We start from the raw sequence: 15,324 nt of genomic DNA on the forward strand, positions 1-15,324 counted from the left end.
CAGAAAGCTTGTTGACATTATGACTTCTATAATCCATGTTATGAATCACTTAAAACACACAATTTTGTGAGAGTCATATTTTCTGAAGGTCTTATTCATTGTGTTATATGTTCATCAGATCTGGGGTCCTTTACTTTTTAGGGTCCATATTTTTCGTGCTCATTTAGTCTTCGTTAAGTCTCACACATTTCGTTCCACTTTCATCGTCTACATGTTAGTCCGTATGTTCTTAGTTCGATGCATGCTCAAACCCGCATATACATATGGTTTTTGTTAGCATTTTTCACAAATCCATGGACGAAATTAATCATGACATTTAAATCAGAGCAGGGCTGAGTTTATACCTTCATAATCAATAGATCACAACTTTTAAGATGTGTCATGCTTTCTGTCCAGTGGATTTTCTGTTGAGATTTCTTTCTCTCGGATTTGTCACGGGTCTCAGTGTTCTGCACAAATACCACACCATTATAATTACATGTAGAGGTAATGACGCTATTTTCTCACAACATGGGGTTCATTAACCTACGGAGTATAAGATTTTTACCTTTGCAGGAACCGGATCTGCACAGTCTTTGCTGTTGTTCCTTTTCATTGCCGTTGCAGAGCTTTGAGGTCATGAACATTTGCACATTCATAATATACACAGACCTGAGACCAAAATGCACCAGTCACAAAACAATGGTGTTCGACCAGTTACTCAGAGACTATAAAAAAAAAAAATCATCAACTGTGCACCTATTAAACTGTTAGCATACAGACTATGATCTTGTATGAGTGTTTCAATCAATTTATATATATTGAAGAAAGGAAGAGAGTAAGAAATCTAGAGAGAGAGTGAGAGAATTCTGCTTGGGAAGAAGAAACAAACTCTGCACACTGTTTCATTCATTCACACACACTTAGCACATGTAGCAAGAGGAAATATTAATTAATCTAAGATTACATCTTAGCTGCACACTTGGACTATGATCCAAGGGCTGATATTTAAAACTGACTTCTTATTATATTTCAGCAAATACACTTATAAACTAACACTCCCTTCTAAGTGATGTGCTGAAATCACTCCCAAAGCTGTCCTCAGTACTTCAAATCGATCCCTTGCCAAAGCTTTAGTGAATATATCTGCAACCTGCTCCTCAGTCTTGCAGTATACCAGATCAATCTCACCATCTTGAAGTGCATCTCGGATGAAATGAAATTTCCGATTAATGTGCCTGGTTTTGTGATGATGGACTGGATTCTTTGATATGGCAATTGCTGAAGTATTATCACACAGCAACTTAGTTGGTTCTGCTTGTTCTTCCCCAAAATCAGAGAGTACAAATCTTAGCCAAATGGCCTGTGCAGTAGCTTCTGCTGCACTGATGTATTCTGCCTCTGCAGTTGAAAGAGCAACACTGCTTTGTTTGATTGAGGCCCAAGAAAACACACCAGAACCAAGATTGAATGCATAGCCAGATGTACTCCTCATATCATCTTCACTTCCACTCCAATCACTATCACAATAACCAACCAACACTGCTCCTTTTCCCTTTTCATAGACCACTCCATAGTTCACAGTGCCTTGTATGTATCTCAGAACTCTCTTAGCTGTCCCCATATGCTTCTTGGTAGGATTGTGCATAAACCTAGCCAATAAGCTTGCTGCAAACATAATATCTGGCCTTGTTGCTGTCAAATATAGCAAACTTCCCACCATTTGTCTATATAAAGTCTCATCTGCCAGATCACTTCCATCTATTTTTGTAAGTTTTTCATTCATAGCTAATGGTGTTGCAACCGGCTTACAATCCCTAAGTCCAAATTTCTCAAGCAAAGTCTTTGCATATTTCTTTTGATGCAAGAAGATGTAATTATCTGTTTGCAATACCCCAAGACCAAGGAAATGATGAAGTAATCCTAGATCAGTCATCTCATATTGTCTCATCATCTCACCTTTAAACTCAGCTATCATCTCTTTTGAACTCCCTGTGTAAATAATATCATCTACATACAGTGACACAATAAGAATGCCACTGTAAGATGTCTTGATATAAAGAGTAGCTTCACTCGGACTTCTGTGGAATCCAGCCTTTGCAAAATAGGAATTTATTTCTTCATACCAAGCTCTTGGAGCTTGTTTCAAACCATATAAAGCTTTCCTGAGCCTGTACACTTTGTCTTCCTTGCCCTGTATAACAAAACCAGATGGTTGATCCACATACACCTCTTCATTCAACACTCCATTTAGAAATGCAGACTTTACATCTAACTGAAATAATTTCCATCCTTTCTGTGCAGCAAGGGCCACCAAGGTTCTCACAGTATCAAGTCTTGCCACAGGTGCAAAAGTTTCATTGAAATCGATTCCAGGCTTCTGAGAGTACCCCTTTGCAACCAACCGTGCTTTGTTTTTCTGCACTGAACCATCCAGATTTAGTTTTGTTTTATAAACCCATTTGACTCCAATGATTGGTTTATCAAATGGTCTATCAACAAGATCCCAAGTATGATTCTTCTCAATCATAGAGATTTCATCTTCCATAGCCTTCTGCCATGATTCATCCTTGGCAGCCTCTTCAAAACATTCGGGTTCTATTATGCACAGATTACACTTTTCATATATTTCTGCAATGTTTCTATACTTGAGAGGAGTGTGATCAAAATCCTGTGGACCTGTCACTCTTTCTTGATCAGATAGCTCAGTAACTAAATCTGACCCAACATTCTCTTCACTGACTTCACATTGTGTTTCAGAATCACAAGCACTTCCTTCACAGTTTTGTTCTCCTGCAGACATTTCAAAGATCTGGATACTCTCCCTTCTTTCCTTCTGTGCATTCCAATCCCAACATGCTTCTTCATTAAACACAACATCTCTGGAAATAGTCACCTTTCCAGATTCAATGTTATACAGTCTATATCCCTTTTCACAACTACCATATCCCAAGAAAACACACCTCTTGCTTGCCAAATCGAGTTTTTGTCTCTGTTGACTTGGTACATGAGCATAACACAAAGAACCAAACACTTTTAGATGCTTAATTCCTGGTTTTCTCCCACTGTAAGCTTCAAAAGGTGTCTTCTTATGTAAGGCTTTGGTTGGGCATCGATTCAAAATGTACACAGAGGTATTGACTGCCTCAGCCCAGAATTCAAGTGGAACCTTCTTCTCCAACATAAGACACTTAGCCATTTCCACGATGGTTCTGTTCTTTCGCTCTGCCACACCGTTTTGCTGTGGTGTGTATGGAGTGGTAAGTTGTCTTTCCATGCCTACATCTTCAACAAACTTGTTAAACTCCATTGAAGTGTATTCACCTCCTCGATCACTCCTAAGCTTTTTCAGATTATAACCACTCTGTAATTCCACAGTGACTTTGAACTTTTTAAACACACTGAGAACTTCAGATTTATGCCTTAAAAAATACACCCAACACATTCGAGTACAATCATCTATGAAAGTAAGAAAATATCTATTTCCAGCTTTTGTAGTTTTCTGCATTGGACCACAAATGTCACTATGCACAAGCTCTAGAGGAATTGCAGCTCTAGTATTAGCTTCCTTTGGAAATGCTTCTCTACATTGTTTGCCGAGAACACAACCTTCACATACTCCTTTAGCTACTTTGATTTCTGGTAATCCTACTACCATTTCTTGTTCCTGCATCAATTTCAAACTGCTCAGGTTTAGGTGTCCCAACCTTTTATGCCACATAGTAGTAGAAGCACATACATTTGCCTTGAAAGCAATATGTATTCCAGTCTGTAATTTCATTGGAAAACTTCGATTTCCCTTCATTGGAACTTTAGCAACCATGTTGGAATATGAACTGTCATCATAGATTTCCACCTTGTGACCTCCAAACACTAAATAATAACCGTGCTCCATCATTTGACCCACACTGAGCAAATTTTCCTTCAGTCCAGGCACAAGCATAACCTCCTTGATATATCTCTTGCCTAGTTTAGTTTCAACTACAAGACTCCCTTTACCAGTTACATCAACAAGCTGTCCAGTACCCATTTCAACTTTTGCAGTTACATTCCTATCAATATCCACAAGTAAATCCTCCCTTCCAGTCATATGATTGCTACACCCACTATCTACATACCATACATCATCACAGTCCTTTACACTAGTAAAAGTTTGATTACTAGCATAAAACATGGTGGGTGTAGATTCTACCTTGTTTGCATAATTGAGCTGTTGCACTGGTTTCTTGCTATTACAATCCCTTGCAATATGACCAAACTTATCACAGTTATAACATTTTGGTTTACCCTTGAATCGGCATTCACCAAAATGTAGCTTATCACAATGTTTACAAGGATTTCTAGCACCATCAGTGGGTTTGTTATCCCACCTCTTCCCTTTTTCTTTCCAATTCTTATGATACCTTGCACTTTGATTTCCTGTGAATTTAGCTGGTTTGGGATTTACATTGAGACTAGCAAATGCTTTCTCAGTTTTGTGCTCAGAATGTCTATCTAGACGTAGCTCAAAACTCTTCAAGGAAGCAACCACTTCTTGTACCTCAATCACATCCAAATCTTTCGAATGCTCAATAACAGAACAGATAGAGTCATAAGCTGATGGCAAACTGATTAATAATTTCTGAACAACTCTCTCTCGAGATAATTCCTCTCCATAGCTCCGCATTTGATTTATCAGATCAAATAGTTTTGTAAGATAAACAGAAAGTGATTCATCATCTCGCATTCGGGTATATTCAAATTCCCTACGAAGACCTTGCAATTTAACACTTCTAACCTGTTTATCACCGTGGTATTCTTGCTGCAGAATGTCCCATGCGCCTTTTGAAGTTTCTTCATGAGAGATTCTGGGAAATATCTCATCTGAAACAGCGCCCTGAATCAGACCCAGAGCTTTAGCATCCTTCATGAGCACCTCAACAAGCGTCATCCTCCCAGCACCACTAGACTCTTCTTTGTCTTTCTTCTTCGCCTCAGATTCATCAATCTTCTTCAGATCTGATTCATCGAAACCCTTTTCAACCAGATTCCACAATCCGTAGGACTTGAAAATGGTCTTCATCTTAATACTCCAGAACTCATAATTTTCACCATTGAAAATTGGTGCTCTCACCTCACCACTACCCGATCCTGCCATGTTAGACTCAGATCGCAATCAACTCGATCGCAGCTTTGAGTTGCTGGGTAGCTCTCTTCACAAATCCAAACGCCCAGTATCAATTGATCGAACACAGCTCTGAGGCCATGTTAGCATACAGACTATGATCTTGTATGAGTGTTTCAATCAATTTATATATATATTGAAGAAAGGAAGAGAGTAAGAAATCTAGAGAGAGAGTGAGAGAATTCTGCTTGGGAAGAAGAAACAAACTCTGCACACTGTTTCATTCATTCACACACACTTAGCACATGTAGCAAGAGGAAATATTAATTAATCTAAGATTACATCTTAGCTGCACACTTGGACTATGATCCAAGGGCTGATATTTAAAACTGACTTCTTATTATATTTCAGCAAATACACTTATAAACTAACATAAACAAGGACAAGGACGAAGATTACCTTTGTAGGAAGATTTGAGCTTCACATGTGCTACGATTTCCATAGCCGAGGCATTGGTTTTGGGGTTCTTGCAACGGAGCATGTGTGTGGTTGAGCGGCTGAGGGTGATGAGAGGTAAGGAAATGAGAGAAAGAGAGAGGTCTGAGATGGATGGGTTTGAAGTGAGAGCACTGATAACATTTTCTGCTATTAAGAGAGAGAGAGAGAGAGAGAGAGAGAGAGAGAGAGAGAGAGAGAGAGAGAGAGAGAGAGAGAGAGAGAGAGAGAGGTTGAAGGTTTTAGGGGTAATAGACATGGGGACTTGGGACGCTTCATTATTACTTCTCTTTCTACACGGATTGGTTTGAAAAACAAAAGAAAGAGAAGAGCCGTTCGGCTCGGTGTTCCAATGCTTTCAAATAACCGAGCTCAGGTTTGTGCACGTGTGTGGCCTGCGTGCGCAGCCAAGTGGGCTGCATTATGTCGCGAACCCATGCCATTTTCTTTGTTTTTCTCGTGGCCCACTTCAGTTGTTTTATCAACATTGCCAGGGCTTGCATGGGAAAGCCCCGCACGTGATGGCTATCGCTTTTTGTCCTCACCTTCCTAAGTTCGAAGCTTCAGGTCACCTTTTTCTTTTCTCCTTTTATTTTGTTTTTCTGTCAGCTTATTTTCATCTAGTTTTCATTTTCATGTTTTTCCATCAGCTTAGTTTATTTAGTTGACTTCAGGTTGTTATGCACTATCGTTTTTTGTGTCAATTTTTTTTATTTTAGTTTCCACACCTTGAGGACAAAGTGTGAAATAAGTTTGGGGGTGGGAAAGTAAACTTTTAGGATTTTAATTTTTGTGTCAGTTAAGCATTTTTATTTTTTTTAAGTTAATATCCATAAATTATTTTAAACGTTAGAACAAATGGACATGATGAAGATTAATCCTATAATAGAGTCTTTTCTATTTATCGTTGTTAGACACTAATTCATGAATTATACTTTGAACTTGGCACTTCACACCAACATGGTTTGTGGGGAGTGAGATTGGAACACTTGCTTTTAGTCTAAGTTTATTTTTAATTTTTGTTTTAAGTAAAGTCAGTTATTATTGTGAATAAAGTAATAATTCATAGTGACAAACTTTACAACTTTTATGAAGGGGTCAACTTTGAAATCCAACACAATAATTCATAAACCTTAAATTTATATTTAACCGTCGATTGCCATTTACGCTTTATTCTTCTTACTGAATTTCATTTTTAAAATTTTCTTTTTTGAAAACGTGATCATCTGGCGGATGTAAGAAGATGAACGGTTCAGATTTTTGATATCACGTTTTGATATTTACAATTAACTGAAATATGAGTCGATGTCATAGAGTTTGTAGAAACTTTATAAACATTAAACAATATTTTCACTAACTGTAAAACTCTGAATATAATATCAATGATCCAAACTGTTCATCTTCCTGCATCCTCTGATAGATCAAGTTTAAAATAAAAAAACAATTTGAAAAAACAAAATTTGATGAGAACAATGAAGCGTAATTGTAAACAATAATCAACGGTTAAATTTTGATTTATGATTTATATGATTATAGTGGCGAATTTCGAAGTTAAGTTCTTGAAAGTTGTAAAACTTGTCATTACGAGCTTTTATATATTTTTTCTATGTTTTTTTTTACACTTCTACATTAATTAAAAAACTATTAAAGACTTTAGGTAAGTGAAATAAACTTAAAAGATAAATGTGTTTTTATGTTTTGGATGTGACAATATGATATATATATACTTATTTAGTATTATGTTTTTCATTTAATTATTTATTGGTTTAAAAGATATTTTCCTTAACGGATAATGGATCGGATCATATTACCTGTTAATATTATCAGGTCGATTTCAGGTCGGATCATTTTACCCGTTTATTTTAACGGGTATTACACGACACGACCTGTTAAGATATCGGGTATGACACGAAAACGACACGAACACGAAAAACATGACACGAACACGGAAAACACGACACGAATGCCATGTCTAGTCTGGTTTTCCATGCTTCAGTGTCCAGGAAGCTATTCCTTTCATTATATAGCTGATGGGCAGTGGCGAAGCCACGTGAGGGCGAGGAGTGGCGTCCGCCACTCCCCTCGCCGGAAAACACAGCCCCAGCGCAGGTTCAGCCCCTCCCCTCCTGGAAAACCCAACCCCTCCATGGCTGTTCTACCTCCGCCACTGTGGTGCACCACGGACCTGTCCTCGGTTCGAGTTCTTGCTTGGGAGGGTCCTAGGGTGTGCGTGTGTATAAGATTGTGGGTATGGATGTTGCTCACAGGTAGAGAGGGAGAGGGTGAGGGCGACTTGAGGGAGAGAGAGCTCGGGGAGCTTCGAAGAGCATAAGAGGGAGTGGGGAGAAAGGAAGAGATATGAGAGAGGGAGTACAGGAGAAAGGGACAGATATTAGGGGGTGGGCCCTTGGGCTCACCAATTAAGACCCAAAAACTATTTTTAATTAGGAGTGGGGTGTGACATCACGTGTAGGCTTGTTTGTATTAATACATTATGAACGACAACCGTTGTAACTTGTTTGTATTAATACATTACGAACGACACTTAAATTTTTTACTATATAAAAGGATTTTGTTGTCTACATATTTTTTGGAATTTTGTACGCTTTTAAATTTCGCCCCTCCCCTAGAAAATTTCTAGCTTCGCCACTGCTGATGGGCAGAAAACATTGGCGATTAAGGTTTGAACGAAAACTATATTATGAGACAATACTAATCAAAGTAATAAACAGCAACAGGATCTCACTGTTCTAGAGCACTTAAAAGGCCAGGCCAGGAATAAGTCCATGCTCAAAGTCCAAAACAGAAAGCAATGGATTTTTCAACTAACTGGTCGGAAGTTGTGAGCTCTGTACAGTTCTTCCCATATCCATGAATTTCTTAAAGCATCCCAATATTTTTCCATGCTTGAGCCTCCATTAAGTACACGGAATGTAGCTTCTGCAGCTAGCATGCCTGTAGGTAATATAACCAATAAGTTAGACATTTTCATGAACTTAAAAGCAATCCATAGAAGTAAAAGCACTTCTGTAACACATCAAAAGATTCTGAGTTTTCCAATCCATGATACCACTATGTCCCTTCAGCCATGACAAATATGTACTACAAGCTGGACTACGAGCTGGACCATTTGGACCACTTGATGTTCCAACAGAAATGATAAACCGTGCATTATGTGACTTAACAAATATAATCTACCAGCATTTGTTGTAACAATTGAAATTTTGAGCATGCAGAATTATTTTCACATAATTAGACATAATGAATAGAAACAACTATTTGGTGAAAGATACCTGATTTCATTGCAGTAAGAGTTCCTTTTATTTTGGGTACATTTAAAAATCCAGCTGAACATCCAATATCCGCTCCTCCAGGGAAAACTGGATATGGGATAGACTGAAATTTAACTAGCATCATATTTGTATTTGTATAACATATTAACATGTAGAACTGAAAAATGGTATATGCATAGTTACGATCGCACACACACATTATATAGGAAGCGGAGAGAGTAATGTTACCTTATCATATATCAGATATGTCGCAAGACTATCAATCTGGCACCACAAGTTAAGCAAACATCCATCTTATCAATGGTTCAGAATGATAGCCTGACCACATACACCAAACTGTAATTCTAAACCATTGATAGGTAAACTTTTGCCTCAATGTGTGATCCATTTACACTGTCTCTATGTTGCCAGAATGTCTAGCAATAGGGTATCACCCTATATATTCAAAAGTTGAGAAACCAAGGGAGAAAGAATTGTCTCCTTGTGCTTGTAATGTGCTTTAACTACATCTTACAGTGGTGACAACTGTTTGTACTCAAAATATACCCATTTTTACTTATTTGGGCAATTTGGGTAAAATATGGCATTTGGAGGATTAATGAGCAAGAAGACTAACTTTGAAGATATTTAGCTATCAAGTGGAGGGGTTTGACACTATAATATTGTTTCTCCTATTTGTTTGGGGTGGTAGAGGTTTGCTAAAAGAATTGTTTAATCAAGACAAATGCATGCTTTTTCATGCAAGTGGATGAGAATGCACCATGAGAGTTTTCGGACAAGGAACATGTGAAAGAAGCCAACTTGCTTCTTTTAAATGTTAGTTTATTACAAGTGGGAAAAGATGTGATGAAAGCATGTGGTAGAAATGCAAGTTCCTCTTTTAATATTGTTTCTACATGCAAGTTGGCAAATGCAATGCAAGCTGCCCAATCAATGAAATGCAAGCTGCCCAAGCTTCTTTCGGGCAAGTACAAAGATCTCAGCAAGGGGGCTCTTTCAGACCTCTATATAAAGAAGCAGATGGAGAAGGATTATGGACACTCAAACAAACAAACAAATACAAGCACAAACTCTGCTCAAGCCAGATTTGCCTTCAACGAAGCTGTAGTCAGCCCAAGCCTTCATCCCTTTCGGGATCAGCCCTCACAAAAGCCATCTTTTGTCTAGTTTATTAGCTCTGCTGCTCACTTGCAGTATCGATTTCCTTTGTAGTTTTCATGTACAAGCAATCTACAATATTAGTCACTTTCCTTTGTCATTTATATTTCCAAGCAACCTTGTCATTTACATATTGTTCTATCTCTTCATATAAGTAAAGTCCTTATTTTTAAGGCAAAGAAAGAACCTTGATTTGAGCAACTCCCACTCAAATGGCACAATCTCTTGATTTGAAGTCAAAAGGCGCAACCTCAATCATTCAAATCCCATCTACTGGCATCTAGTAGTGGCACGCCCGCACCCACCAATCTCGTATGTGAAGTAAATCCCCGGCTTACCCGCAAGGCCCCATGGCGGATTTAGGGAGTGAACAACAACATACTTGTAGGGGATTTTTTTTTTGGATATTTACAATTGTTGTCCATGGATATCCAACTCAAAAGGGATAATGATGCAGCCATGTGGAGAAATTTCAGAGTGATAGCATTCCATTGAGCTTCTTTCTTGATGTACACATATCATGTAAATATAACTTGAAATGAAATTACTAATTTACCTGAAAACCACCCTCATTCAAGGTGCGAGCACAATATTGAAGAACAGTCCCACTTTCTAGCAGTGTTTTGATTGCAGGATGATGTTTGAATTTCTATTGGGAGAATACTAAACAGTCGTCAATACAATTCTAGTACATATAATTAAAACACATCAGAAATTTCTCTCAAACTATTAACTTCCCCCGGCCCCCCGCCCCCCCCCCCCCCCCTCCTCCCTCCTCCCTCCTCCCTCCTCCTCCCTCCTCTCCCCCTCCTCCAAACCCAAAAAAAAAAAAAATGAAAGATTAAACTCCATGTATACTTCTCCAATAATATAAAAATATCAAACAAGATAAATTACTACATCAGCCATTCAAGCAGAAAAGGAGGGAGTGCAGACTAAGTCCTGTCAATTAAAATCACTGTAATATCAATTCTCACGTGTGCACAAATTAAAACTATTGATAGCAGCTTGGCAATGACTGTCATTGTGCACTAATCCTGAAATGAAAACATAGCAATGGCTGAAACGTCTAGCTGAAACAGAAGTAAGAATACAACTGATATTTAAAGTAGGAATAATTTATTTGCTTTAATCAGTACGCTACCTCTTTAATTCCCAAAACATAGGTCTGATGCTGAGAATGCCCCTTCTCTCTCAAGTATTTATTTCAGGGAAAAATAATGGAGTGCATGCAGGAAAAATATGCCATATCCATTTGTTCAAAATATGACTGTAAACATGCAAACTGTATCAGAATCAATTTTTACAAGCTTCCACGAAAACTTTTTTCTATTGGAACTTCTTTTGGAGGCCAAAGTATTCAGCTAACCACAAACAAGTAAAAGTAAAAGCCTCCATTTTTATTTCATATTAGGAATCTACTTGATACGACCACATAGACTGTCCAAAACTAGATGGGGCTAAACAATAGCAAAATCAGCAACAATGGCGATGTACAATGCAACCAACAATCTGATCACCTTCCAATCGTAATTTGAGTTAATTGCAGATATGAAAAACATAGTAACCCGAAGCAATCAACATCAATGCACAGTAAGATTTCAATAGCTTAGCAAAAAAAAAAAAAAAGGAAAAAGGGTATAGGGTTCAAGTAAATTCTTAGCCTTGGGGAAACAGAAACCGGAGGGAAGGTTAATGGAGGAGGATCCGTACCTCTTCTTCCTTTCATTTCATTGAGGGCCTGGGGTTCAAAAACACTACCAGAAATAATGTGAGCACCTATTATTAAGGCTAATATTGTAAAAGATAAAACTTAGAAGATATTTCTCTGATATGGTTAGTTTTCATGAGCTGTAAATTAGTTAGGTGAGCTGTCATTTTTCATAGGTTAAATTGGTTGTATATATAACCTTCTGTTGTAATCTTATTGATCAAGAAATATAATCATAAGTTTTCTATCATGGTATCTCTCGCCATCTGTCTCACGACTCTTTCTTGATCCTTTCCCTAACGGCTTTCGCACCACCCTTTTTCCCTTTGCTTTTCTTCCCCAAATCATAACCCTAATCGTCATCAATGGCGGCATCTGCATCTCCTTCCTCTGAAAATATCTCTCTTTCTCCTCCTTCTCCAGCAGTATCTTCGTCACCTTCTTCCATTACAATCCATAATATTGGTTCAATGGTGCCGCTTAAGCTCACTACCACCAACTATCTCACCTGGAGTGCGCTATTTGCTCCGATCTTCCGGTGCTATAATCTCACCAGTATTGTCGATGGATCTCAGGTGGCTCCGCCGAAGTATCTCTGTGATTCCTCTGGAAATCGCACTTCTACCTTGAATCCTGATTTTGTTTCTTGGTATGAAAATGATCAGAATATCCTATTCTGGATCAATTCGACTCTTTCTGATTCATTGATTCCTCACACTGTTGGTGTCAATTCTTCTCCCGACCTCTGGTCTAAACTTGAATCAAGACTTGCAACGGCATTGCACTCTCACATTCATGAGCTCCGATCTCGGCTTCGCACCATTACCAAAGGCGAGTCCTCCACTGCTTTCTTTTTACAACGGATTAAAGAGATTGCTAATGCTTTGGCCAGCGCTGGTGCTCCGGTTGATGATTCTGAGTTGATCTCTGTCACACTTCATGGTTTACCTCCTGAATTTGACTCATTTGTTGATGCTGTTCAGTTCCGAGTCGGTTCTACAACTCTTGACGAACTACACGGTCTTCTGTTGAGCAAAGAAATTCATATCGCAAATCGAAAGAAATTTTCCTCTGCACCGATCCAAGCCTTCAATACTTTTACTGGTATTTTGCCTACACCTACTGATCCTCCTACTTCTCAGGCCTACATTGCTCAGAGTTTCTCCAATTTTTCATCCAATCAAGGCCGTGGCTCGCATCTCCGAAATTCGCCGAATCGAGGAAATTTCAAGGGTAACAATCAACGTAATCACTACACCAGGTCCAATAATCAGAGGTATTCTCAGAATTGTGGCTTCAGATTCAACAACTCCAATTCTTTCACTTTTGGCAAAAGATTGACTTGTCAAATCTGCAAGCAATTTGACCATGAAGCTATGGAATGTTCTCAGCGCCTCAACCCTAATTTTGGTGCTCCATCCCAATCTGCTTTCTGTGCTACTACCTCTACACCTCAACACACATGGTTGCTTGATTCTGGCGTTTCTTCTCACATGACAAACTCCTATGCAAAACTGCAAAATCCTGAATCCTACTCTGGTCTTGAACAAGTCTACATTGGCGATGGCAAATGTTTGCCTATTCTTCATCTTGGCTCTTCTCGTGTCTCTACTAATACTCACTGCTTTGATCTTAAGAATGTTTACATGTTCCTGCATTAAAGCAAGATTTTCTTTTTGCAAACAAATTCATTCTTGATAATCAATGCTCAGTTCATTTGTATCCTTTCCACTTTCTTGTGAAGGACCTTTCTTTGGAGAAGGTGCTTTTTAACGGACATGTACGTGACGAACTCTATCCCTTACATACTACAATTCCCTCTGCTGGTACTCAACACGCTTTTGCAACAACATCCAAGGCATCTCAAGATATATGGCATCAAAGATTAGGCCATCCTTCATCTAGAATAATGAATAAGATTGCTTCAACTTCTTGTATTTCTTTCACTAGCAGTTCCCATCAATCTTTGTGTTCCAGTTGTGCAATGGGAAAATGTTCCAAGTTACCATTTTCTTCTGTTTCTTGTTCATCAAGCAAGCCTTTGGGGCTTTTACATACTAATGTATGGGGACCGTCACCAGTTAGTTCTATTCAAGGTTTCCGCTACTATATCATTTTTGTTGATGATTTCTCCAAATATTGTTGGGTTCTTTCCACTTAAATACAAATCTGAAGCTTTCATTGTGCTTACTCAATTCAACTCTATGGTTGAGAATCTTCTGTGCACTAAGATTGTTACTTTTCGATCTGATTCTGGTGGGGAATTTACCAGTACTCAATTCTCCAATTTTTTAAGAACACATGGTATCATACATCAACTTATCTGTCCCCACACCCCCGAACAGAATGGTTGTGCTGAAAGGAAGCACAAGCACATAGTCGAGACCGCAAGAACCCTTCTTGCAGCTTCTAAAGTTCCCCATGAATTTTGGGTTGATGCTTTTGCTACAGCTATATACTTGATTAATAGGCTTCCCACTGCTTCAAAGTGTTCTCCTTGGGAATCTCTATTTCACAAATCTCCAGATTATCATACACTCAAAATATTTGGTTGCAAGTGCTTTCCCTAGTTGAAACCTTATGTTTAATTGAAACTTGATCCAAAAAGTCAGCCATGTGTATTTTTGGGATACAGTTTGCAACATAAAGGTTACAACTGTCTCGATGATGTTACTCGAAGGATTTATATCTCCCGCCATGTGATTTTTGATGAACTCCGATTTCCATTTCATCACATTCCCAACCCTCCATCTATGTCTCCCCCTCTAAGTACCTGTCCCAATCCCATTCCCACATCTTTAACTTTTACCAATCCCATTCCCCAATCTCTGTCTCCATCCCTTTCTTCCTCTTCTTCTAATCCTTATCCTGCACCCCCTACTCCCACACCCTCCTCCCCTTCCTGCCACCTCAAGTTCCTCACTCTTCTTCACCTCCGGTCAATATTCACCCTATGCAAACCATGTCTAAATCTGGTATTCACAAGCCTAAAACCTACACAGCTACCAAACATCCTCTTCCATCTTCTCTATCCCTAGACTATATCCCATATACCTACTTACAAGCCTCCAAACACGCTCATTGGCGACAGGCAATGTAGGAAGAGTACAATGCTTTGATCAACACTAGGACTTTGTCTCTTATTCCATCACAGCCCTCTCAAAATTTGGTCGGTTGCAAATGGGTTTTCCGCATCAAGATAAACCCAGATGGTACTATTGCACGGTACAAAGCCCGGCTTGTTGCACAAGGGTTTCATCAACAACACGGTCTGGATTATACAGAGACCTTCAGTCCAGTTGCAAAGCCAGTTACTATTCGGTTACTTCTTACTATGGCTGCTCAATTAGATGTCAGCAATGCTTTTCTGCATGGGAACCTCTCTAAATCTATGTTTATGGTTTAGCCCTTAGGCTTTGAAGATCCTACATGTTTGTCAACTGCACAAATCATTGTATGGGCTAAAACAAGCCCCTGGGGCCTGGTATGAGAAGCTATACTCTGCTCTTTCTTCTCTTGGTTTCCATGGTTCGCAGAATGATCATTCTCTTTTTGTTAAAAAGGATCCTACCTTGGTATTCATT

The 15,324-nt window shown here is 38.8% G+C and overlaps 1 long non-coding RNA gene across 1 annotated transcript; it reads right to left on the bottom strand.

Annotated features, from left to right (window-relative positions):
- Positions 1-8,254: 8,254 nt before the first annotated feature.
- On the bottom strand, positions 8,255-8,939 carry LOC139190318 (uncharacterized). The gene is made up of 2 exons (XR_011574457.1): positions 8,872-8,939; positions 8,255-8,533 (listed from the first exon to the last, which is right to left on the bottom strand). It is a non-coding gene; the product is annotated as an uncharacterized lncRNA (long non-coding RNA).
- Positions 8,940-15,324: the final 6,385 nt, after the last annotated feature.

This window comes from Malus domestica, chromosome 13, assembly GCF_042453785.1.
Source record: "Malus domestica chromosome 13, GDT2T_hap1".
In the NCBI taxonomy this organism is placed as follows: domain Eukaryota; kingdom Viridiplantae; phylum Streptophyta; class Magnoliopsida; order Rosales; family Rosaceae; genus Malus; species Malus domestica.